Here is a 25,559-nt window from a genome sequence, read left to right as displayed (position 1 = left end):
CTTCTCATAGTGTCCCTGACTGATAACTTGTGCACAATAAGGAAATCATGATGAAGTTGTTCACCAGTACCAAGGTCTGAAACATTGACATCCAATTAAGACCACAGACTGTCTCCACTATGTTAATTAGAGAAAAATGTAAAACTCTGCAAAAAAAATGTTTTGTTATTTCTGTTTGCCAACATGTTTAACTATTAATGGTCTACAAATCTTAATATGGTTATGTTTGTGGGAATACAGTGAATAATTATGCATGTAAACAGAAGGAGCTCCCTCTGCATCCAACTCTCTGTGGTTCAGGCCGTTGTTCTGCCCCCATGATCAGAACAATGGGCAGAAGAAGGCAGTGTGAATGTAGCCTTACAAGAGTTGTTTTTCAAAATGCAATTTATACAAATGACCAGTTTGTCCAACAGAATGAAATTCATTACTACAGTGTAATGCACAGTCAGGGGAAGTTATCAGTGTCAGATTATATCAGCAGGAAATTGTACATGACCACAGGCTAATATAGTAATCCATGAGTCAGATTGTAATTGGACAATTTTATGTAAAGACGTTTACTATTGTCTGGGCAGACAACAATATGTTGTAAGTCTAAGGCCCCACGTTGCGGAAAAGCTGCTTTTTGTTGTTGTTGTTGCAGATTTTGCTGTTTTTTTTTTGTGTTGTTTTTTTTGTTTTTTTTTTGAGCCATAGCCAAGTGTGGCTACAAAAGGAATGGGAAATATATAAGAAGAACGTCTGCTCAACTTTGGTTAGTCACTGTGATAGCAAGTGTAAATAGATTTTATGTTTTAATACTTTTACAAGAATCCAAAACTTTGAATAAAATATTTTGGTCGCTATACTCTTTATACACTTGGTGAAGGGGCACACAATAAGGTCCAAAAATGGTCAATATCTAAACCTGTAACTAACTGGCACCAAAGCCAGATAAATAGCAATTTGATGCATATCACATATGTTAAATAATAAAGTAGGTACAATATATTGAAGACACAGTCCGAGAAGGATCAATAGTATGGGATATATGGATTGCATTACATATATTGACAATAGGCCCATGGCTGAAACAACTAAATAACAGTGTAATACAAGGGCATGTAGGCAATTATGAACAGGGCCAGTTTTAGACAAACTGTGGCCCTGGGCAAAATTAAAATCATTCGCCCTTACAATAACTCTCCTTATATTTAATAGTTGCCCCACTATAAATATTAGCCCTCCTCCCTTTACAAATATTAGTTTGCCAACTTTTCAGATCCCTTTACCTTACCAGAAAATATTAAATCTTGTACTGTCCTTACCACGCTTCCAAGATGAGTGGAACAGCCGAAGTTTCTCCTCTAGCAGCGGCACAGTTGTTGCGATGCAGTGATGTCATTACGCCACCTGCGCTGCATTGTCCCGTGCATAGGTCTTCTAAAACAGAGCAGAGACGTTTCAGCTCTCTCCTCCATCACAGTATTACACTGTATTGGCATGCTTAGCAAGCCAATACCCTTATGGAGCTCCCAGGATTCAAAGCCTGATGCTCCGGATCCTGGGGGCCCCTTTGAGGATGGGTGCCCTGAGCAACTGCCCAGCTTCCCCCTCCCCTAGAACACCAGCCCTGATTATGAATATAGGAAATGTTTTTGAAAGAGGTGAGGAGACATGGTATGCTTGTCTACAGAAACTTCCGGTAGCATAAAAACCAATGAGCCGCCGTACATATATAGCAAGGTTTAACTTGACACTTGACTCAGGTCCCTGAGTGATGAGGAGGACAGGGAACTGAAAGTTCCTTCTCTATGTAAATGAAGCGCCAGTGTGCTTGCATGACTGGCATTCCATTCACTTCTATGGGGCTTCTGGAAATTGTTGTTCCCCAGTTCAGTCCCCAGTTCTCCTGATTGTTCAGGACCCCGGTGGTTGGCCACCCAGCCATGTCATACCAATCCCGTATCTCGAGGAATGCAGATAAGTGTCTTTAATGGGATATCCCCTATAACATATCAGAAACAATGTGAGACAGAACTTTGAGTCAACTGGTTCAGGACTTTTGAGTCAATTAGCTTATGTTGTGTCATATCCATGTAAAGTTAGTCATTGTTATGTATTCAGGTATTCTTCTGGATTTTTTTATTTATTTTTTTTTTGGAGGGGGGTTAAAGCTCTTAAATTTGACTGATTACTGTCAGTTTAAAGGGATTCTACCATTAAAATCTAATTTTTTGCCATTGACACGTAGGAATAGTCTTAAGAAAGGCTATTCTTCTCCTACCTTTAGATGTGTTCTCCGCGCCGCCTTTCGGTAGAAATCCCGGTTTTCGTCGGTATGCAAATGAATTCTCTTGCAGCACTACGGGTGGGCCCCAGCACTCAAACAGCACTGGGGGCATCCCCAATACTGCGAGAGAACTCTCCAGCGCCGCCTCCATCTTCCTCAGGAATGGCCTCTTCACACGTCTTCTTCTGGTGCTGGGAGTCAAGCAAGAAAAATGGCTGCTTACACAGTAAGTAATCTGCCATTTTCTTGTGGCCTGTGGGCATGCACAGTCAGCTCTGCCTGAGGCCTAGAAGTTTGACCCCCAGCGCCGGAAGAAGATACGTGAAGAGGCCGTTCCTGAAGAAGATGGAGGCGGCACTGGAAAGTTCTCTCGCAGAATTGGGATTTCCCCAGTGCTGTTTGTTTGTTTGATTTTAATGGTAGAATCCCTTTAAAACAGCCTTGAGAAAAATCGCCCTATATGGATTTAATAATGTTTCCAAACTAATATATATATATATATATATATATATATATATATATATATATATATATATATATATATTACATTTGCTGAGTTGTATTTTCCCCCATAGATAAAGGGCTTAACTCCTGTTTTCACCCTGCACAAAAAGTTAAAGCAAAATGCAATTATTCACTTTAAGTATTTTGTTATGATGGGTCAGAAAAGCCGCTGCCGCTTTGATATGATCCCCTATGGTAAGATAGCAGTAAAAATGGAGCCGAGAAGTGCTTTCAAGATTCCAGTAGCAGGAAGAAAATTCATTGCCGCACTCATGAAATCATCTTTGCTCATTAAACCAGCCTTCTCCTTTTTTGTTCAGTTTGATTGAAAACTGCTTGAAAGAAAACTTTTGAAGGGCTGCAGACAGGAAATATTTCGGTAGCTCCTTTTTTTTCCCCAATATTGTGCATTCTAATTTGCCGGCTCAATTTTATATCAATTTGAAAGTCAAATCATTGTCAGTTCTTTAGTCTAATTAGTTAAATAAGTTCTAAATCTGCTTTTCTTTTATTTGTGGATTTTTCCGTCGAGTTAATTTGTCGTTTGCAATAGATGTCAGATCAGGATAAGAAATCCTTCTATAAAGTGGAACATCACAGGCTTACAGTGGAAATCACATTCTCTCTTCTATTCAACCAAAGCAGAGCCAATTAGTGTAAGTTATATGGTCTGATATCAAAGGGTCTCTCTGCTCTTGTGTTCTCTAGATATCATCTTCACGCGTAAGGGCATAGTAGTACATTTTAGGAAATGCTTAAAACCATTTAAAGAGTCACAATAAACAGTGTATCAATGAATATTTACATGCGATTCAACACAATTCACTTCCATATGCTAGTCTTATATTGCAGAGCAAACTCTTAGTCTATCTTCTTCTTAAAACTTCCCAAATTGATTATCAGGCTTATAATACCAAAAATGAAATTCTTTTCAATGTTTAATGGGTGTAATTGTAGACTTTTCTTTTGTAATATTATTAAAATAAATTTTGCAATGCCAAATAAAATCTTTTTCAACTTGAGTTATAGGATCAGCCGTCAAACTTTAATAGTTAGGTTACTCCCGGAGTTTTGCACGTTTTTCTGCTATCTTACCGAACCATTCAGTCTTGTAGAGAACAGAGAGAGAGTAATATCTTACTGATTCGTTTTATTTTCTGGTATATGGTTGTCTGGTCTCCTATTACAGACTGAGAAGTGAGAAAAAAAGCTTCTGCTGCGGACAATTGCCTTACAGCCAGAGGCAGACCTTTATGTAGAAGGGATAATGACTGGAGGACTGGGACAGGCCAATGACTTCTACATAGATGTAATATGCAATAGATTTTGATTCTTCTAGAAGACCCAATGTTTCCTACTTTTATGGGACTCTTAACTGTACTTCTTGCCTATTGTAGGAGACATCTGCCATTTTTTGCTGATTTCAACTTTGGTTCTATCTTTAAAAATTCTGCCTTCTGTTGAGTGTCTAAAATGGATCTTGAAGGGGTTGTCTGTAAATCTTACTAGTCTGTCCCTGGTTTCTGCTGCTGATGGAACTGAGGGTGAGCAGGATTTGACTCAAGGCAATCTGGGAAAGGGATGCCTCACCCTGACAGATTTACTATAATGTACTCTATAAAACTAGTACAAGTTCTAGCTAAAATATATGGCAATCCCTGACCTGCATAGATTTATATTCTGGTGCAGAGGACCTGCTGGGATGCACCAGAATTAAGAGGGCAGAGCCTCTCAATAATCCTGGCACATCTCATGCCAGTGGAGGAATTAACAGACAAAAATAATTCTGGCACTCTAATAATTTATGCAGGTGAAAATCATCCAGTTTTATTAGCAATTACAAACAATGTCAGTGTAACATTTTGGTCTATGGACTTTCATCAGACATCGGAAAATGTGTATAGATAGTGACATTACAATACTGTAAACAAAATATATATCTATATATATATATATATATATATATATATATATATATATATATATATAGTCGGTCTGCGGTTGCTAGGTGGGGTGGCATAGACACATAAGTCCAGTTTCTTTAGTCCAAAACAATAGTAGAGTTTTCTTCTGACTCAAAAAGGTAGTGCAGCAACGAAAGGAAACAATACAAAAATAAATACCTGCCTGGCTAGGCTATAACTTAACATAGAATAGGTTACCTCACCTGGAATAACAGAAATCCAAAAAGCCAGTATAATCATTCAGGACACAGCTCCAAAAATATGACCTCTCTGTCAGCTCTCCAGCCAAGCTCTGCCAAAGTGTTGCTGCTGGAGCTGGCTTCTTAAGCCTCCTTCACAAGGAGACTCTCTGCAGCTGAGTCGCTGCTGGAACATCCCCAAAGTGTGGACTGGAGGGGGTGGAATGACAGGTCTCACTACCATCCTACCTGTCATTCCTAAAAATCCAGCCCAGTACTGAGCATTTACCAAAATGCTCAGCAGACGAAAGTTGTCTGATGAGAAAAAACATTCCTGGAGTTTTCTCATCTCACCCACCTGAGTAGTCAGGGTGAGATGTACACCCCCTCCATTACCTGACTAGCCATCGGCTTACAATATATATTAAAAAAAAACCTGAGATATGTCTCAAAAGTAGGACTAGGTCAGAGACTCTGTAGGAGAAAACTGTCGGAGAGAAAAGTCCTACACAAAGTAATTAATAAAAACATGGCACATATTATTGTAGGCAGGGCCCTCTACCCCACTGTGCCAGTCGGTCATTGTTAGTATTATATTTGTTTGTATATTTTGTGTATGGTATCTAAACCCCCAAATGGAAAGCATCATGGAATTAATGGTGCTATATAAATAATCAATAATAATAATAATAATAATAATAATAATATTGAAAGTGGAGGAATAAAGAAGGATATAGGAAATGCTAGTCTTAAAAGGTAGCTGAGTTTTCGTAAAAAGTTGAAATATGTGCAGTCTGTTCTATTACTGTATAAGCATTCATACATGGTGTCCTATCAGTATTTCTGCTGCTAATATCCCCATTATGGCTGCAGCACATTTTACATTAGTCTGTGAAGCTGTGGCCATGTATAATAAGGAGCAGTCTGCCCCATTCCCACCCATTATAACCACTGGGGGTTTTTTTTCACATGTAATTGTGCCAGAAGTAACTGAGATGTAGCAAACAGCTTAGAAAAGCACAAGTGACCATAATACAGAAGACCCAGGAACACTGAACTGCAAATACATGCAGGTATGATGTCGATAAAAAGACTCACAATGTAGGAAAAGAGTAGTCCATGCACACACTCAGGAAAGCTGTTTACTGTCTGTGAATAATACCCCATCTGTAATCACACAACAGCTAGACATAGATACAAGTACATAGAAGTACATTTTCTTACATTGTACGCTGTAAGATTTACAGAATGCTCAGCTCTATGCCCAGAGAAAGGCCCCTCCCCTTTCAGTTTACTGGATTAAATCAATCCCTCCTCTTTCCATTCAGTGTGATGATGTCTTGCTTTATAATAGTATCTATAGACAAGACCTCCCTAGGAACATGTAGAGAACCGCAAACTAGCTAGAAGGGAGATACTTAGTGGCAACAACTTTAGAGAGGTTTTTCAGGCAGAAAGCAGCAACATTTATAAATTAAAGTCCTTTACATTTTGTCTGGAAAGATTGAGACCACTTACTATATTCCCCTCATGTGCTATTTGGCATTTTTTCTATCCCTATGTCATTGCTAACTGCATAGTATAAATGGTATGAATAAACCTATTTTAGTTTTGGTTTCATGTGTTTTTAACTGTGACCACGTGTAGCTCAGCCTTTTACATTCAGGCTAATAGATAGATAGTAGGAAATGCTATTTTCTTCCCTTTTTAGGTGCTGTAGTTGTGCAGTTGTAAATGTGATACAACTGTATCAATAATTGCCCTGACTCTCTTATCTTCTGTAACCCATCTGCTGGGCCTAGGAAGTGATGTCATCTTCAGGTCTCCATCACAAAGCTGTAAGTTATTATTTTTGTTTGTTTTAGATGATGCAAGGATGCTTGTCATATATCTATCTCTTATCTTCTTGTGTTTCCTACATCCTATCACAGCTTGTTAAGTAATGTAAAATGAGCTGTGCTCTGTCCGACAATATCCAACACAGTGCTAAGATCCTTATTATAATCCCACGCATTGTACTATTAAAAATAATTGGTGCCCCTTTTGTAATGCTTTCTTTGTTTACTAAAGCGGTAAAAGAGAGAGAATGTGACTGGACCATGTTGTGTTTTCCTTATTTTCTAGTAGATAGGACCAGCACTGTGCCGGTGGTTGCAGTGCAGCCTTGTCCTCTGTTCGTGCTATACCGTAGGCACTCTGTACTAAAGAAATATTTGTTCCAATTGCTTCTAAAATCAATTGTTTCCATAAAAATGTGAAATAAAAGCTGAAAAAACCATAAGCTTTGTCTTGTTTTTGTAGTATTGGATCTACTGATTGTGTAATCACTCAGACTATAGTACATTGCCCCGGCTTGTATACATAATTCTGCCTATGATTAGCTCCGTTTTCTTGCTCTTCACACTTTTCTTGGCAATGTCAGATCCAATCAACAACTATTATAACATAGCTGACTTAATAAGAATTGTCACTATAATCTATAAATTTTCATAAATAGCTCTAAATATTACCGTATGTAGGGGGGTGGTGGCTAATAATATGAATAGCACCATAGCAAATTGAAACAGACATGGATAAACAGTTGTGCCATGTTAAATCTAGGAATTAATGTGGGAATAGTGTAAGAGCATATTGTCATTTAGGAATTACTGAATAAAATGGATATAAATACACTAGAAAGTTTGGTTTTCCAAGCATTTAACATATTTAATAACTTATTGTACCCCTCAACCATCATTAATTTTTTTTAATACTGTGTTTTACCCAATGTATGATAAAGAATAACCGTGGGCAGTACTCTTAGGAACCAATATCACAGCCTCCTTTCACCCCTGTAGTTGCTCCCTTGTGATCTTATGCAGTAGGGCCAGTGATTGACTGCAACAGTCATGTGGGCCTATGGGGATGTCATGGCAGCAGCCTAGTAAAAAACCTTGGTGGAAGGCTTACAATGGTGATAGTGGAGTGGTGGGGTTTAAAGGGAATCTTTTAGCAACAAAATGGCTATTGAACTTACTCCAGTAACTTTTAGGCTAAGGCCCCAAGGGACGATACAGAGCACTAAAGTGCTGCGGGAAAAACCGCAACGGCAACGCATAGCAGGTCTTCCCGCAGTGCTTTGATCAAAAAGTTCAGAGTTTTCCTCTGAGGACTTTCTGTTTCCATTATATCTACAGGGAAGCCACCGGCGTATCCATAGATATAATTGACATTCTGTGATTTCCAAAACCGCGCCGGATTTGGAAATCACAGTGTATCCGCTCTGTGATTTCAAACACAAAGTGGGCATGGGATTCTCATGAATCCCATCCACTTTGCAGTTGCTGTAAAACACTGCATTTCAGACCTGTGCGACCCCAGCCTTATTATGGGATACACACTCTTATACTGTGCTCCATTTTGTAGAAAATAATATTTTCAAAATATGCAAATTAGCAAAGTGCAGCAGGGATGTTTTAGGCCTCATTCATACATCCATTGGACTTGTGATGTCTGTGTTAGGCTAAGGCACCATGTAGTAAATTACGCAAAATCATGCCCCCGAAAAATAACACGGCGTATACTCTCCTAACTCCCATGGAAATGAATGGGAGCATTTTGAGCGCGTCATCTGCCGGGACGTGTATACGTGCCAGATTGCGCTCCACTTTCCTCCGTGTGAACTCCCCCTTAAAGTCTAATGGGTTTTGGAAAATCACATCCATTTTTCATGGACCCAGAGTTACAGGAAAGTATAAGAAATAAAAAATTATAATGCATTGCTCTGTTTTACATGGACAGCATGTGACCCAAAAATTAGCAGGATGGGCCAAATGAGCCAGAGTCCCATTTCCTTCTCCACCTCCCTTCCAAAAACTCCACCCAGGTCCCCTTCCTGTACATTAGATGGGGTATTTCTTCAAGACTCTGAGGTCCATAGCAAGTTCTCCCTGACCTATGCATGTGTGGTAGAGACAGCCTGAAGAACTGTACTGTACTTTGCAGACCTCAAAGCCTGTAAATGAACGGAGATGTAGTGTAAAGGGAGAGGTATTCGGTAAAGGAGATAGGAAAGGAAATTGAAAATTCTCACTAACTCATGGATCAGTTTTTCAGGACATTTTTTCTTAATATCTATCTTAGGGTCCAAATGCCATAGCCTTAGAAATCCTGGTCATTGTTGGTAGGCACCGAATTGAGGTCTCATACAGACCAGTCAGATAATGTATTCTAAGGGCGCGTACATTCAGCTCAATGTGAAAAGGAACTTTAGGGCTTACTGTAGGTCTCTGCTTCCCTTGAATACAATGAGAGGCAGTTTCAGGATAGAATAATGTGCTTATTTTGTGGAGCAATCCACCTCAAAATCCGTGCCAAATTTCTCTGTGTGAACATACCCTTAGGAGACTGGACCGAGTGTGGCCTATAATTCATGTGCAGGTATTTTAAATCAGAAATACAGATGAAATAAAAAAGGGTTTCACATTTATACGAAGAAAAAAAACTGCCATGGAGCTAAATATATTCTTTATAAAATGATTTGTTTAAAAATGTAGGAAAAAAACATAATTTGTTGACAGACGCTACGATTCAATATTTCTGATGATTCGGACCGGCTACTACCAGGCACAGCAGGCTATTACTTATATTTTTGCTAGGTGATATTTAGCTGTAGATAGATATCCGCTAAGTAGTCTATTTCTGTTACCCAGTGTTACCGCACCGGTCTACTGGGCTCTCTGAACTGGAAAGAGCTGTGTCAAGAGGGGACTAATGTGTTATAACCTAGGGCAATATAAATAACTCTGTCTGAACACATAAATGTACAGTTACAATTCCTGCTCCCAGGCAAAACTTTAGCAAATGGAAAAAGTAACATTTGTACTGCATGACCAGTGTGACAGTGTAATACTAATGCAAATTACCAGAACTAGTCCTGAAACTAGACAGAAAATCCTTATATGTTCCTAGTGAATGATGCAGAGAGACTCTTCTAGAAGGAATTAAACTGTCTCATATTAACCAAATCAGACTCCAATATGGTTTGGCCTACATGAGTATTCTTCTTTCTAGAGGAAAGCTAATTTACATGTTTTTTTCTCATGGAGGATTGCCTAGAAATAAGCCTCTATACACCAGCTGGATGTCCTCATTGAGATCTAGTCCTCCTAGAAGATAGTGAAGGAACAAATTTGTCATTTGGTGCACAATATGTTTTATTTCCAGATGGAGAGTAAATTTTTTTCTACTAGCAGAAAAAGGAACCCATTGAAGTCAATGGGAGGCTTTTTTTTTCAGCGCTGAAATTCCACACCAAATTCAGCGCCATTTTCTTCCATGTGAATGCACCCTAAGGCCCCACATAGTGTCCCATAGCGTCACATAGCAGAAAAAAAAGCGCTGAGGGAAAAACCGTGGCAACAACGCATCGCAGTTTTTCCTGCATCGCTTTTCACAGAAAGTCTGCAGGGGTTTCCTCTGCGGACTTTCTACTTCAATTGTCTGCTGCGCGTATTTTCCTGCAATGTGGGGATGGGGTTCGCTAGAATCCCATCCACTTTGTAGGAAATGTAAAACACTGTGGTGGTTCACGGCACATGGGGCCTGCCCTAAAATAGAATTTAGTTAGTTCTGTGCATATCCATGCACAGGCTAAGGCCCTACATTGCAGAAATGCAGCGTTTTCCCTGCTGCGGAAAAAAAAATGCTGCCTTTTACAGTACCAGCAAAGTGAGTAAGATTCTTGCTAATAATAAGGGAAGAAAAAAACAGAGAATATGGCAGCTAAAATGCAATGAAAAATGCTGTGAAAAAAACACGTGATGCATGCCACAAAATGGAGCCTAAGGCTGAGTTCACACGGGGTATTTTGGTCAGGATTTTGAGGCCGAATCCACATCAAAATCCTGACCAAAAAGATATCTCCCAGTGAAATCAATGGGAGTCGGTCAGTTCTTTTTACCAGGGGGCCGGAACAAACGAAGCAACATGTTCATTCTTCAGGCGAATTCGCCTCGCGACACTCCCTCCTCCCTACTAGGCCCATTCATTTGGGCCTAATCCGGAGCGAAATGTGCGACTGTATGCTGTTGCACTGCACTGGTGTCTAGTTGCAGCTACCCGTATTTTGGACCTTAACCTGAGGCGGCCTCTGCATCAAATTCCAGTCCAAAATACCCCGTGTGCACCCGGCCTTAGCCTAAAGGTAACAATACACATTCTGACCATAGCAGCTGCCTGTCTTTTTTTATTGGAAAATGACTTTGTCCTATTTAATGGCCACACAGATTTGCATTTAACAGTAAACTCTTGTGACAATTAACTAGTACCACACTGCAGCAATCTGTTTTACGCTAAGGTCACATGTTTCAGAAACGCAGCTACATACCACTGTGGAAAAACCGCAGAGAAACACTTTCAGGGGAAAAAAAACACATACATGCGCTAAAAGTTTTTTCAATGCATTTTTCTATTGTCCAAAGCATTTCTGCAAGGAAATGACACACTGTGTTTTATTACATTCTTCGCCCCATAGAAGTCAACAGGAAATAAAATGCAGCGTTTGTGCAGGTAATACTAACATACTGTGTTTTTCAAAAATGCACACCACTGTGTATACCACCTCTATCCGCATTGTGTGGTTGTGATTAAATAAAATCGCTTTGACTATGGTGGAATGGTGAAACTTGGCATTTTGTTTTTATGCATTTCTATTATTATTAGTATTAGGGTAAGTTCACAAGATGTAACGTTGAGCGTGATCTGGCATGTATACATGTGCCGGCAGATGACGCGCTCAAAATGCTCCCATCGATTTCAGTGGGATTTAGGAGCGTATACGCCGCGTTATTTTGCGGCCACAAAATCACGGGTGCAAAATAACGCGGCGTATACGCTCCTAACTCCCATTGAAATCAATGGGATCTTTTACGGCGCGCAAACTCTTAAGGTAAGTTCACACGATGTAACATTGAGCGTGATCTGGCACGTATACGGCGTGTCAGAGTTTGCGCATTTTTTGAGCATTTTGAGTGCGTCATCTGCCGGCACGTGTATACGTGCCAGATCACGCTCAACGTTACATCATGTGAACTTAGACTAAGGCTAATGCAAGGCTTTGCAGAAACACAACTTTTTTTGTTGCAGATTTTGCTGCGATTTTTTGAGTCAAAGCCAGGAGTGGATTGAGCAGAAAGGAGAAGTATTAGAGGCTCCTTTACATTTTCCATTTTTTTTGTAGCCATTCTTGGCTTTGGCTCAAAAAACCGCAACAAAATCTGCAACAAAAAAAATCTGCATTTCCGCAACGTGGGGCCTTAACCTAAAGCAGTCAGGGGTGAACCATTGGTTTCTGCCACCTGATGCAGACGTCAGAAAGCCGCTGAGGGGGCGGGGCCTCGCGGAGCGAGCGTCTTTAGCAGGCAGAGAGCAGGCAGGGAGAGGACCTGCTCTCTGCCTGAGTGTGAGGGGCGGCCGCTGGAGCAGCGCTGCTCCAGAGGCCGCTCCAATCCACCGCTCAGTGACGGTGACCCTAAGCCAGTCCAGGGCAGTTTATCCTGGACTGGCTTAGGTCAGCAAAAATGCCGCCCTCCCCGAGGCCCTGGCATAGCGCCGCCTGTAGCGGTCGCTTCGGGTCGCCTCATGGGAGGTGCGGTGCTGAAAGCAGTCGTATAGGAATCATTGGCAGCATGTACAACGTCGGGGTCAGTTGGCTACATCACTACCAGAATGTGTGTTTTTAAGTGAATGGAGCAGATGACCTAACTTTTAGGCATCTGGCCACCCACTCCATTCTGAGGGCGTTGAAAGAAAATGGATTTTTGATCCAGAGTTTTGGATTACTTGTATTAATTGAAATGACATTTGGTCAGGTTCACTGCTAATACATGTCTAAAATAAAGAAGACACTAGTAGATGCTTCCCAATGTGTGTTGGGCTCATACAGACTGTTTACGTACTTGAGGAAGCGCTCCTCCTAAGCCGTCCCATCAGAATGTAGTAAAAAAGAATAATACGAAAGAATCAGCATTTTTTTATGCAGGGAATTTCGGTATTATGTGGTATACATGTGGATATCATCATAGCATGATTCCTTATGAATAGCTGTTACTTGCTGAGATCATGGCATAGAACGTTGTATATGGATGACAGCACGCTGTTTTATTTACATTGAGGGCTGCCGTTATTATCTGCGTAAGCCATTTGCCATAGTCATTTCACCACTACTGTTAAGCACATATGTGAAGTGTATCTAAAATTTGACAAATGTGGTATAGGTTCCGAAAGAAAATTCATGCTGAGCTTGGCTCAGTGTTTTCTCTTTTTTTCAAGTGATGGTCACATTCTTTGTAATTTAGGCCCAGCACTAAGTAGCAAATGTTCCATATCAAGCATAACAAAAAAAGCTAGTGAATCGGTGCTTGTATGGGTACGTTCACATTAGCATGAGAAAGCACAGTTATATATGGCATTTGAGTCTTCCCTTTCAAATGGCAATTGATAGAAATGAAATAATGTGACAGACTATCAATCCCGTCCTTCATCTTCTAATGAATTTTCTCTCCCAGCTTGGTAATGGAAATGGATGAACGTCACTGATGTATTCCATGTTTTTTCTAGTAAATGTATAACAGGTAAATGTTCTAATCTAATTCATAGCTGGAATCTTGTTTAGATGTTACCTGGTAAAGTAATGTATTACTTCCATAAATGTATTAGTTGATATCACCGGACACTGACCGCGGATGTTATGCTTTATACTGAAATCGAAGCTGTTATTTCCATCTAAACGGGCAGTTCCACAGCAAACATGATTAATATTGGTCGCAGCACCATTTTGCCTCTGTACTGCTGCGGCTTACACAGGCAGCATTTCTGTTATTGCACTGGGATTTGCATTGCTGTATGCTGAGTAGTGAAATGACAGTGCTGCCCTTAGCAAACTGGGAGAGGAAAGGTGTTTTATTTGATTTGTAGAGGCTACAGACACTTAGTAACTGAGAGCGGAAAGCAAAGACAGAGTTGTGAAGAGCTCAGCATCACAGCCGGATCTCCCAGGTGCTTGGGTCTGGCCAAAAAAACAAGGTTGGTTTTGATCTAGTCTGGACAGGTATTGAATTAGCCAGTGGTGCTTTTCACAGTGGAAACTTTAGTCTTTGAATAGAAAGTACAGAAAAATAACTTGTAATTCACTTCAATTAAACACAATATAAGTGGGAAATAACTTTAATAAACTTTGCATAAAACAATAGTGTAAGTGAAATGATTCTAAATCCACTTATCTGGCTATTTTCCTGCTCCCTCCATCCTAAACTGACTTACACTCTGAAAGTTCTGTTTAATCTGTTTTGCTCAGAGTGAGACTGAAGTGCACAGAGGTGTCAAATTACAGCTCGCTCTAAAAGTCTATGGAGAGGGGAGGACAGGGCAGGAGCATAGAGACGAAAAGACATAGCATTCTGGACAATAATATGGATTTTCTATCTTACCCAGAGTGCCTTAATCACAAAAATGCAGGCCAGTTTTACTCTATAATGTCCTATATGACCCTGCTGATGCTTCAGTGTGAGAGGTATGGAGCAGATCTCCTCTTGTCTATGCTGTGTGCGGTAGACATCATAGCAGCTAGTCTCTATCTACCAGCTTGGGGAGGACTAAACATTGAACCCTTACTTCCCCTTTCTTGCTAAATTCACTCTTGGCTTTGACTAAAAAAAAAATTTAAAAAAAACCAAACAACAAAAAACAAAACATAGCAAATGAAACAGAAAAATGCAGCTTTTCCACAATATGTGGCCTCAGTCTTAGAAGGCCTTTGCATCTTGTAAAAAGTTCTACAAAATGGCCAAATTTACCAATAATACATGTTGCAACTATGCAGGAATTTTGTTTTCCTGAACCACTGGATCCAGATTGATCCTAATTGTTCCTTAAAGTCACTGGCATCCTGTTTTTAAGGTAATTTTTTTATTCTAATGTTAAAAGTCAAAAGCAGACCCAAAGGATGGAAATCCAGAACGCTAGTGTGAACCTAGCGTAAGCTGCTTTGTACCTCTCTGCTTTTCAAAATTGGCAATACAGTCAGCACTTACTGCCCCTTCTAGACAATCACTCTCTCCTTTCCCTCTATATTAGGATATTTGTTCATTCATTCATTCATTCATTCTCTCCAGTGCTAACCTTAGACTTCCTTTACATGTTTCATGGAGGTATCAGGACAAGGATGCCTCCCAAACAATAACCATAATGTGCAGGAGCTTTTCATAGAAGTAGAAACGTACTGCTTAGATATATCCATCCTTTAATGGATTTGTAAATTAGCTTGTGCACTGGGATGGGACCTGTTTTAGCAGATTTGCCTACCGACTGTGGCACAGACAGATGAATATGTCATTCACATCTAAAGAGGTGGCATTGGGCAGTGACTCCAGAGGACAGCCAGATCATGTGGTCTGTAGGCAAATTGGGTCCACCCCCTATGCACTTACAGGTGGATTTGGTTACCCATAAGAAGATGGTTCTCTCTATCTTACTGTCTTTAGCTAAATTTGCTTACAAACTCAGCTTTGTTCCCTTTGAATTGTGACCATATAGTAAGCAAGATGAGTGGGCACCACCTAATGAAATATATAGGCCTGGGTCATCCCATGTACGCTAGATCATTAGCAAAAAAAAGAGAAAAAGTGTGTATACATATAATAGAGATGCTCAACCCAGGTATAGATACAGAGTGAAAAAAAAATCATATTTTATTGACTTATTTAGGGAAAGTTGAACCCTTTCAAGGGCGATACATGTGGGGATACTCTGTGCAGCGTGTCCCATAGAGGCAGCGCCGCACCTCCCATGAGGCGACCTGAAGCGAGCGCTTCAGGCGGCGCTATGGCAGGGCCCCAGGGAGGGCGGCATTTTTTCTCACCTAAGCCAGTCCAGAACAAGCTGTCCTGGACTGGCTTAGCACGGAGCGGTGGATTGGGGAGGCCGCTGAAGCAGCGCTGCTGTAGTATTATTTATTATGATGCCTTACATAGGTGCAAGTGATATTTCTTGACACTCCAATTGACACGATCTATTAGATTTTTAACTTTCCCATAATATGCCAATAATATATATATATATATATATATATATATATATATATATATATACACACTCACTGGCCACTTTATTAGGTACACCTGTCCAACTGCTCGTTAACACTTAATTTCTAATCAGCCAATCACATGGCGGCAACTCAGTGCATTTAGGCATGTAGACATGGTCAAGACAATCTCCTGCAGTTCAAACCGAGCATCAGTATGGGGAAGAAAGGTGATTTGAGTGCCTTTGAACGTGGCATGGTTGTTGGTGCCAGAAGGGCTGGTCTGAGTATTTCAGAAACTGCTGATCTACTGGGATTTTCACGCACAACCATCTCTAGGGTTTACAGAGAATGGTCCGAAAAAGAAAAAACATCCAGTGAGCGGCAGTTCTGTGGGCGGAAATGCGTTGTTGATGCCAGAGGTCAGAGGAGAATGGCCAGACTGGTTCGAACTGATAGAAAGGCAACAGTGACTCAAATAGCCACCCGTTACAACCAAGGTAGCCAGAAGAGCATCTCTGAACGCACAGTACGTCGAACTTTGAGGCAGATGGGCTACAGCAGCAGAAGACCACACCGGGTGCCACTCCTTTCAGCTAAGAACAGGAAACTGAGGCTACAATTTGCACAAGCTCATCGAAATTGGACAATTGAAGATTGGAAAAACGTTGCCTGGTCTGATGAGTCTCGATTTCTGCTGCGACATTCGGATGGTAGGGTCAGAATTTGGCGTCAACAACATGAAAGCATGGATCCATCCTGCCTTGTATCAACGGTTCAGGCTGCTGGTGGTGGTGTCATGGTGTGGGGAATATTTTCTTGGCACTCTTTGGGCCCCTTGGTACCAATTGAGCATCGTTGCAACGCTAAAGCCTGCCTGAGTATTGTTGCTGACCATGTCCATCCCTTTATGACAACAATGTACCCAACATCTGATGGCTACTTTCAGCAGGATAATGCGCCATGTCATAAAGCTGGAATCATCTCAGACTGGTTTCTTGAACATGACAATGAGTTCACTGTACTCCAATGGCCTCCACAGTCACCAGATCTCAATCCAATAGAGTATCTTTGGGATGTGGTGGAACGGGAGATTCGCATCATGGATGTGCAGCCGACAAATCTGCGGCAACTGTGTGATGCCATCATGTCAATATGGACCAAAATCTCTGAGGAATGCTTCCAGCACCTTGTTGAATCTATGCCACGAAGAATTGAGGCAGTTCTGAAGGCAAAAGGGGGTCCAACCCGTTACTAGCATGGTGTACCTAATAAAGTGGCCGGTGAGTGTGTGTGTATATATATATATATATATATATATATATATATATATATATATATATATATATATATATATATATATATAATTTTTTTATTTTATTTTTTTTTTTTTTTTTTTTTTTTTTTTTTTTTTAATTTTTTTTTACTTTGTATCTATACCTGGGTGCAGCACCTCTATTATTATATATGGCATGCTTTTTTTCTTTGAATTGTGACCAAACTCAATGTTCAAAAATTATTGGAACTTTGTTGAGCAGCCACCATTTTATTTTTCTCTTCCTTTTTGATGTTAGTAATATTTATGATCTCAAGAAAACAGAATACAAACGTTGATGTTATTTATGCATCTTAGTGCTAAATTGGCAGTGAGGTAATCCCCCCCTGTCAAAGTCACGCTTACCACTGTGCATGATGTCAGGAAAACAAACCTTCCCTTTGATCAGACATACAAATAAGTTAAAGCATATTTCTAGTTAGTTGTTCAACATGTCTTGTAGAGATTCGCCTCCGGGTGCTTTATTAAAATGGAATATTGTTACAAACTGCACAAATTATCATATTTTAGAGCTGTTTTCTGTTTGACTACTCTTTCCACTGAAATGAATGGAAACCCAAATATAAGTACAATAAGCTTGTATTTTTATTTCCCAAGATACACTTGGGCACACAAGGCCTTGGAAGTATGGGAGTAGCATAAACAATATTACAGAATTCGGGAACATTTGTTGTTAGAAATTTGTGTTGTACCATTCCTCTGTTATTCCTTCTGGAAATGTTGAGAGGAGCGTCTCTGACTTAGTGCAGTCACTGTGAACTGTGTAGGGAAACACAAAATTCTTAAAAGAGATATTGGGGAATTACTTGAAGAGGAAAGTATTTATCTAAAGAGACAGGTCAGGAAAGCTGACTTTTATGTGACATATATAAACGAGAAGATACAAAAGAATGGAGGAAGGTAACTGTCGTCTTGTAAGGAGTTGAATGACTAGGTGACCAGAAGACTCAACTCTTCCATGCATCTTCCAAAATTGATTACTATGAGTTAGTAAGTGAAAAAGTCCAGGAATAATGGCTTATGTGTGGCTGTAGTTGTATAATGCATAAAAGCAGGAAACTGCTTTTGATCAGGAGCTAGAACAATAAAAATCCTATTGAAATATTAACGATGATCGAAAACCACTCCAGCCATGTCTGTTTTTGCAAATAATACTATTCCTTATGGAACTAAAGTTCTGCATTAAAAGTCTGTATTCTTTCTATGTTAGGCCTGGTTCACATCTGCGTTCAGTATTCCGTTCGGGAAGTCTGCTTGAGAATCCCCGAACGGATTATCAAACGGATTAAAAAGCGGTGAGCAATGAAAGCACACTGACCCCATAGACTATAATTGGGTCTATGTGTTTCCCGCGTGGTCTCCACACGAGTCAAGCGGAGAGGAAAGTAGTTCTTGAAGTACCTTTCTCTCCACATGACTCGTGCGCAGCGCCGCACCTCCCATTAGGCGTCCTGAAGCGACCGCTTCAGGCGGCGCTATGCCAGGGCCCCAGGGAGGGCGGCATTTTTGCTTACCTAAGCCAGTCCAAGACAAGCTGTCCTGGACTGGCTTAGCATTGAGCGGGGGATTGGGGAGGCCACTGGAGCAGCCTCCCCTCACGTTCAGGCAGAGAGCAGGTCCTCTCCGTGCCTGTTCTCTGCCTGCTAAGCCCCGCCCCCTTCGTGGTGCTTTCTGTTGTTTGCCTCGAGTGGCAAAAGGGGTAGGTTCACCCCTGCTCGTGCGGACACCATGTGGAAAACACATGGACCCCATTATAGTCTATGGGGTCCGTGTGCTTTCATTGCTCTCTGCTTTTCAATGCATTCGGTATTCTGTTTGGGGGTGTCCCCAAGCAGACTCGCCGAACAGAATGCTGAACACAGATGTAAACCAGACCTTACTCCTTCTAGAATTTATATATACAGTCCTATGAAAAAGTTTGGGCACCCCTATTAATCTTAATCATTTTTTGTTCTAAATATTTTGGTGTTTGCAACAGCCATTTCAGTTTGATATATCTAATAACTGATGGACACAGTAATATTTCAGGATTGAAATGAGGTTTATTGTACTAACAGAAAATGTGCAATATGCATTAAACCAAAATTTGACCGGTGCAAAAGTATGGGCACCCTTATCATTTTATTGATTTGAATTCCCCTAACTACTTTTTACTGACTTACTGAAGCACAAAATTGGTTTTGTAACCTCAGTGAGCTTTGAACTTCATAGCCAGATGTATCCAATCATAAGAAAAGGTATTTAAGGTGGCCAATTGCAAGTTGATCTCCTATTTGAATCTCCTTTGAAGAGTGGCATCATGGGCTACTCAAAACAACTCTCAAATGATCTGAAAACAAAGATTGTTCAACATAGTTGTTCAGGGGAAGGATACAAAAAGTTGTCTCAGAGATTTAACCTGTCAGTTTCCACTGTGAGGAACATAGTAAGGAAATGGAAGACCACAGGGACAGTTCTTGTTAAGCCCAGAAGTGGCAGGCCAAGAAAAATATCAGAAAGGCAGAGAAGAAGAATGGTGAGAACAGTCAAGGACAATCCACAGACTACCTCCAAAGAGCTGCAGCATCATCTTGCTGCAGATGGTGTCACTGTGCATCGGTCAACAATACAGCACACTTTGCACAAGGAGAAGCTGTATGGGAGAGTGATGAGAAAGAAGCCGTTTCTGCACGTACGCCACAAATAGAGTTGCCTGAGGTATGAAAAAGCACATTTGGACAAGGCAGCTTCATTTTGGAAACAAAAATTGAGTTGTTTGGTTATAAAAAAAGGCGTTATGCATGGCGTCCAAAAAGAAACAGCATTCCAAGAAAAACACATGCTACCCACTGTAAAATTTGGTGGAGGTTCCATCATGCTTTGGGGCTGTGTGGCCAATGCCGGCATCGGGAATCTTGTTAAAGTTGAGAGTCGCATGGATTCCACTCAGTATCAGCAGATTCTTGAGAATAATGTTCAAGAATCAGTGACGAAGTTGAAGTTACCCCGGGGATGGATATTTCAGCAAGACAATGATCCAAAACACCGCTCCAAATCCTCAGGCATTCATGCAGAGGAACAATTACAATGTTCTGGAATGGCCATCCCAGTCCCCAGACCTGAATATCATTGAACATCTGTGGGATGATTTGAAGCGGGCTGTCCATGCTCGGCGACCATCTAACTTAACTGAACTTGAATTGTTTGTCCAAAATACCTTTATCCAGGATCCAGGAACTGATTAAAAGCTACAGGAAGCGACTAGAGGCTGTTATCTTTGCAAAAGGAGGATCTACTAAATATTAATGTCACTTTTCTGTTGAGGTGCCCATACTTTTGCACCGGTCAAATTTTGGTTTAATGCATATTGCACATTTTCTGTTAGTACAATAAACCTCATTTCAATCCTGAAATATTACTGTGTCCATCAGTTATTAGATATATCAAACTGAAATGGCTGTTGCAAATACCAAAATATTTAGAACTAAAAATGATTAAGATTAATAGGGGTGCCCAAACTTTTTCATAGGACTGTATATGTTGACAACTTGGTAGTTCCATTCTCCTTGTCAAGGGGCGTATTTCTTCTTAGTCTGGCACTATTAGTACTGATTGGAAGCTATGTTAGTATGCAGGGACCCCTCCTCTGACTGGTAACATCTAGCTGTCAATTTATTTCTAGAAGGAATTCTACAATGAAGATTTTGAAGAACAGATGTTCCAGAATTGTTATAATATTAGGAATACAATATTTACTAAAATAGTCATGTCCGGATAGGTTCTCATCTGCTTTGGTGTCTAGAAGACTCTTCCACAGATTCCACATAAAATTGGCAGAGAGAAAATTCCTTTTTACTTCTTTTTATGTGGACAGGCTCTGCGTCATCCAGGTCTCCATGCGAACCCGAATGACAAAGACCCAAACACTAATGTGAACCTAGCGTCAGGAATGCTGATTGCTCCACTTTAAGCCTTATTTGCATTAGACATGTACTTATCACATTACTTTTTTATTATTTGATATGTAAAGTCTTTGGTAAAACTTCTCAGAACGTTTTATTAGTTCAGTAATGTGACCTTTTCTGGATCCATATCTTGTTCTTTAGTACGACCTACTGTATGAAGTTTTAGTAAACTTGGTAAGAAGACAAGCTTATGAAACCACCATCTTTTCTGCCTCCCCCCTCAGCTGTCATCCATAATTAAATAGGAAGGTTATGCAAATATGTGCTTTCTTTTTATATGAGGCTAGTGATGGCCATGGGATCTAATTAGTACATTTCTGATTTGCATAGTCCAAAATGTATTAATAATGAAAATGATATGTAAAAAGCCAAATGTATATTGAAGTTTTCCGTTGTTTCAGCAAGAAAATGAATCCATCTAATCATATTCTCATGTACTGATAAGCTTGGAACTTGAAGAGTAAAGAGAAATTTCTGCGTGCTCTCCCCTTGGAGTATGTGCTAAGCCATCAGTAGGCCATTTAATATTACAACATAGGCCTGGAGGTGTGTTTATCAATCAGACTATATTAATACTGAACTGCATGCCATTGATTTAGTATTCTGTCCTTTAGAGTCCTCACTAAGTGTATAGTGCTGAGTGTATATGACTCCAAGAAAGTGTATCTATCCAAGTGTGACTCTTACAATTCTAATGGGATGCAAGTTATATGCTTAATGTTAAAGAGACTTTACTAGAGATGAGCAAACAGTGAAATATTCGAGATTCTATATTCGTTTCGAATAGCCCCTCAATATTCGATTATTTGAACGAATATTGAACCCCATTATAGTCTATGGGGAAAAATGCTTTGTTTCAGGGGAAGCCACACTTCGACTCAGGAGAGTCAAAAAGTCCACTATGACACCCCAGGAAATGATGCCAACACCCTGGAATGCAACTGGGACAGCAGGGGAAGCATGTGTGGTGTTGCAGAGCTCAGCGTACGGCCAGCTTTGCTACATCTCTGGTGTAGCAAAGCTCAGCGCACACTCGGCTCTGCTACATCTCTGGTGTAGCAGATCTCAGCGCACACTCAGGTCTGCTACATCTCTGGTGTAGCAGAGCTCAGCGCACACTCAGATCTGCTACATCTTGGGTGTAGCAGAGCTCAGCGCACAGCCAGCTCTGCTACATCTCTGGTGTAGCAGAGCTGTGCGCTCAACACTGCTACATCTGAGATCGGACTGTGGACTGATCTTAGACTCCGCCTCCTCCGGCACTCAGCTTTGCTACATCTCGGGTGTAGCAGAGCTCAGTGCACGGACAGCTCTGCTACATCTTGGGCAGCTCTGCTACATCTTGGGTGTAGCAGAGCTCAGTGCACACTCAGCGCTGCTACATCTCAGGTGTAGTAGAGCTGTGCGCTCAACACTGCTACATCTGAGATTGGACCACAATGGAGACTGCTGTGGACCGATCTTAGACTCCGCCTCCTCCGGCAGAACCAGCAGTACTCTGTATGACATTCGGCCAATCAACGCTGGTCAATGCATTCCTATGGGAAAAAGTCAGCTCCCGCATATCGCAAGTTGACAGGGATCCCGACAAGATAGAGCCCCAAAGAGCTGTTTGAGTAACATTCCCACCTAAATAAAGGTAATCCCTAGCTAACCCTGCCAGTACATCTATCCCTGTCTCACAGTCACATATTTCACAGTCTCATATGAAGCGGATCTAAAATCCACTATTCGTATAAACTGGAGGTCACCTGAATTAGCCAGGGAATTACTTTTTCCGATGCCTCTGTTGTCGTCGTTCCTGTCCCACCTCCCCTGCACAATTATTGGTGCAAAAAAAGCGCCAGGGAAGGTGGGAGGGGATACAAATTTTTATTGCATTTGCCTTGTGGTATTCGATTGTAATCGAATACCTCGAACGGCCTGATATTCGATTGAATATCAATTTGATCGAACGGTGTTCACTCATCTCTAGACTTTACTATAAAATACAAAAAATAATGGTCATTGGTAATTCTCTAATAGCTTGCATCTCCGCAGATTCTATATGTGGTATAAACTGGCATTACTAGATTCCGGTAATTCACAAAATGTCATGAAAAAGGTTTATGAAAATATTGTTAAATACTTTATCATTAAATCCAGTTATATTTAATGAAAAATAAATTACAAACAAGTTACTACTAGCAAATGTGCCCAGTATTATACGTGTGTGTGTGTGTGTGTATATATATATATATATATATATATATATATATATATATAGCTACCACTATCCAGAGAGCTATTGTATATGCCAAGGACATAGTTATTTATGAATAATAGTTATTTGGTGAATAGTTATTTAGAATTATTACATGTTTTAGAATTACACTTAGTATAAAGAATGTGCTCATTGTGTAACTATAACACCAATGTATACCATAGAGACATAGTATTTATGTATAAGATTACATCTAATGGGTTCAATGAGCTGGTGGTATTCTTTGTATTTCTAAGTGCTGTTCTTCGCTTGGAGACCCAGGTCTATGAGATAGCAGCAATGTAATGTGCTCATAAGTGTGGGGGTTCACGCAAATGGAGGACTCCTATTGTTCACTACACACCAGTAGGGAAGAATATGCAAATCTGACTTCCATGATGTAATTAGGAAGCCAGTGCCTCAAGAATGCACACCAATAGAGGGCGCTCCCTTTAACATCATGCTGACCTTCTGAGAGGCCTTTGTTTGCAATGATGTTGGGATTTTACCAGGTAGTCTCTCAGCCAAGGACAGCTGTTTCGATGTTCTTGCATCTCATCAGCTTGGTGCAGAGAGGACTGACCTGGCAGAGGTGAGAGGCTTAGACAGGGTTGAGGGGATATCGTCACTCCATAGGGAGAGAACCACCATTTAGGTGTGTGGAGTCTTATTAAGCCATGAGCGCTCCACTGTGCAAAGGAACATGGGAAGAATATGCAAATCTGACTTCCATGATGTAATTAGGAAGCCAGTGCTTCAAGAATGCACACTAGTAGTCATATCAAATATTGCTTTATGCTTTTGTGTCTGGATAATATGCTCTGGATATCTATATGCACATAAAAGTTGCAAAATTGCGCGTGCGTTATACGCCCGTAACGACCCATTGAAATGAATGGGATCTGTTTTGAGCGCTCACATTCTGACACGTGTATACGTGCCAGAATGCGCGCGCGTTAACCCCGTGTGAACTGGCCCTAAGTCAGGAATCTGGGTCTGATATAACGGAACTCCAGTACTTTGCCTTTCACCTTCTCACAAAACTTTCCCTAATAATATTATTTAGCTGTTTTATTATATATGTCTATAGAAATATATATAGTGATTAAAATGAGTAAACTCCACTGTGTGTAGAAATCTGATATTGTAGCGGTATGATGCTTCCTAGAGATTTAGGTACCGCTATTTCATCTATCCATTGAGTCTTCGAAGTCTCTGTCCTTGTATCGCCTTCACATTATGTTTACGCTATCAATCAATTACAATATTTTGTTTCAGAGAGTGGAACAGAAGCTCTGAGTAATGAACAGCTGAAACACATCACACAACAACACATGTCGCCTCCATCTTTGCCGTTGCAGAAGTTTGGGCATCACGCGCAGTGTTAAACCAAAGCAAGGATTTATGCAGCAAGGCCTGGGCTTGAAAGTGAGCATTGTTCTCACACTAGAAATATCGACTTCATTGCTTTGCTGTCAACTTATTCAGATTAGAATAACTAAGCTCTGTAAACAAACCATTAGTCTATTAGCTGAAGCTGTGCAGCAAGAAAAGTCTGTGTAGTTTTTGGCCAAGTATATATGGTGATTTGTTTTCTGATTTCTTATTAAATACTGTACAGATTGTTTATAGGTCTATGTCGATTTGCAAGTGCTAACGTTTTTACTTTCTTTTTCGGTTCTTAGATTTCTAGTACCTTATCAGAATGTTGCTATAGTTAGACTCATTGATAATTACCGTATATAATCCATTAATAGTTAGAAGCTTAGAACCTAAAAGAACCTTTTTACAAAATAATCTGATAGGAAAAATAATATTCTCCATTTTCTCCGTTTTTTTTTTTTAGTCTTTTGTACTGATCCAGCTTCGGTCTGATTAATGGACAGAATTTGCTCCATCTGCATCCTTTATTTTATTAATTGTTCAGTTTTTTGTTCTGATTCTATGACTGATCAGAAGAATAAACTAAACTTGTGAATGTAGCCTATAGAGGATGAGACAAGGCGAACCTTCTACATGTCTACCATTGTACTAGAAGAAAATCAAGTGATATGCT

The 25,559-nt window shown here is 40.4% G+C and overlaps 1 protein-coding gene across 5 annotated transcripts in view; it reads left to right on the top strand.

Moving 5' to 3' along the window:
- The window catches only part of INPP4B (inositol polyphosphate-4-phosphatase type II B), a 469,700-nt gene that overhangs the window by 263,146 nt on the left and 180,995 nt on the right, over positions 1-25,559 (top strand). The window contains exon 1 of one of the 5 annotated variants that reach the window (XM_075288134.1): positions 24,735-24,931. The exons of the other annotated variants lie outside the window; for them this stretch is intronic. The gene's annotated coding sequence lies outside the window, so the exon portion shown is untranslated. Of the gene's footprint in view, positions 1-24,734; positions 24,932-25,559 lie in introns of those variants that run through there. 5 annotated transcript variants of the gene reach the window in all.

Source organism: Leptodactylus fuscus, chromosome 1 (genome assembly GCF_031893055.1).
Source record: "Leptodactylus fuscus isolate aLepFus1 chromosome 1, aLepFus1.hap2, whole genome shotgun sequence".
NCBI lineage: Eukaryota > Metazoa > Chordata > Amphibia > Anura > Leptodactylidae > Leptodactylus > Leptodactylus fuscus.
Note: the sequence above shows the minus strand (reverse complement) of the source record. Positions and strands in the feature narration are given on the sequence as shown.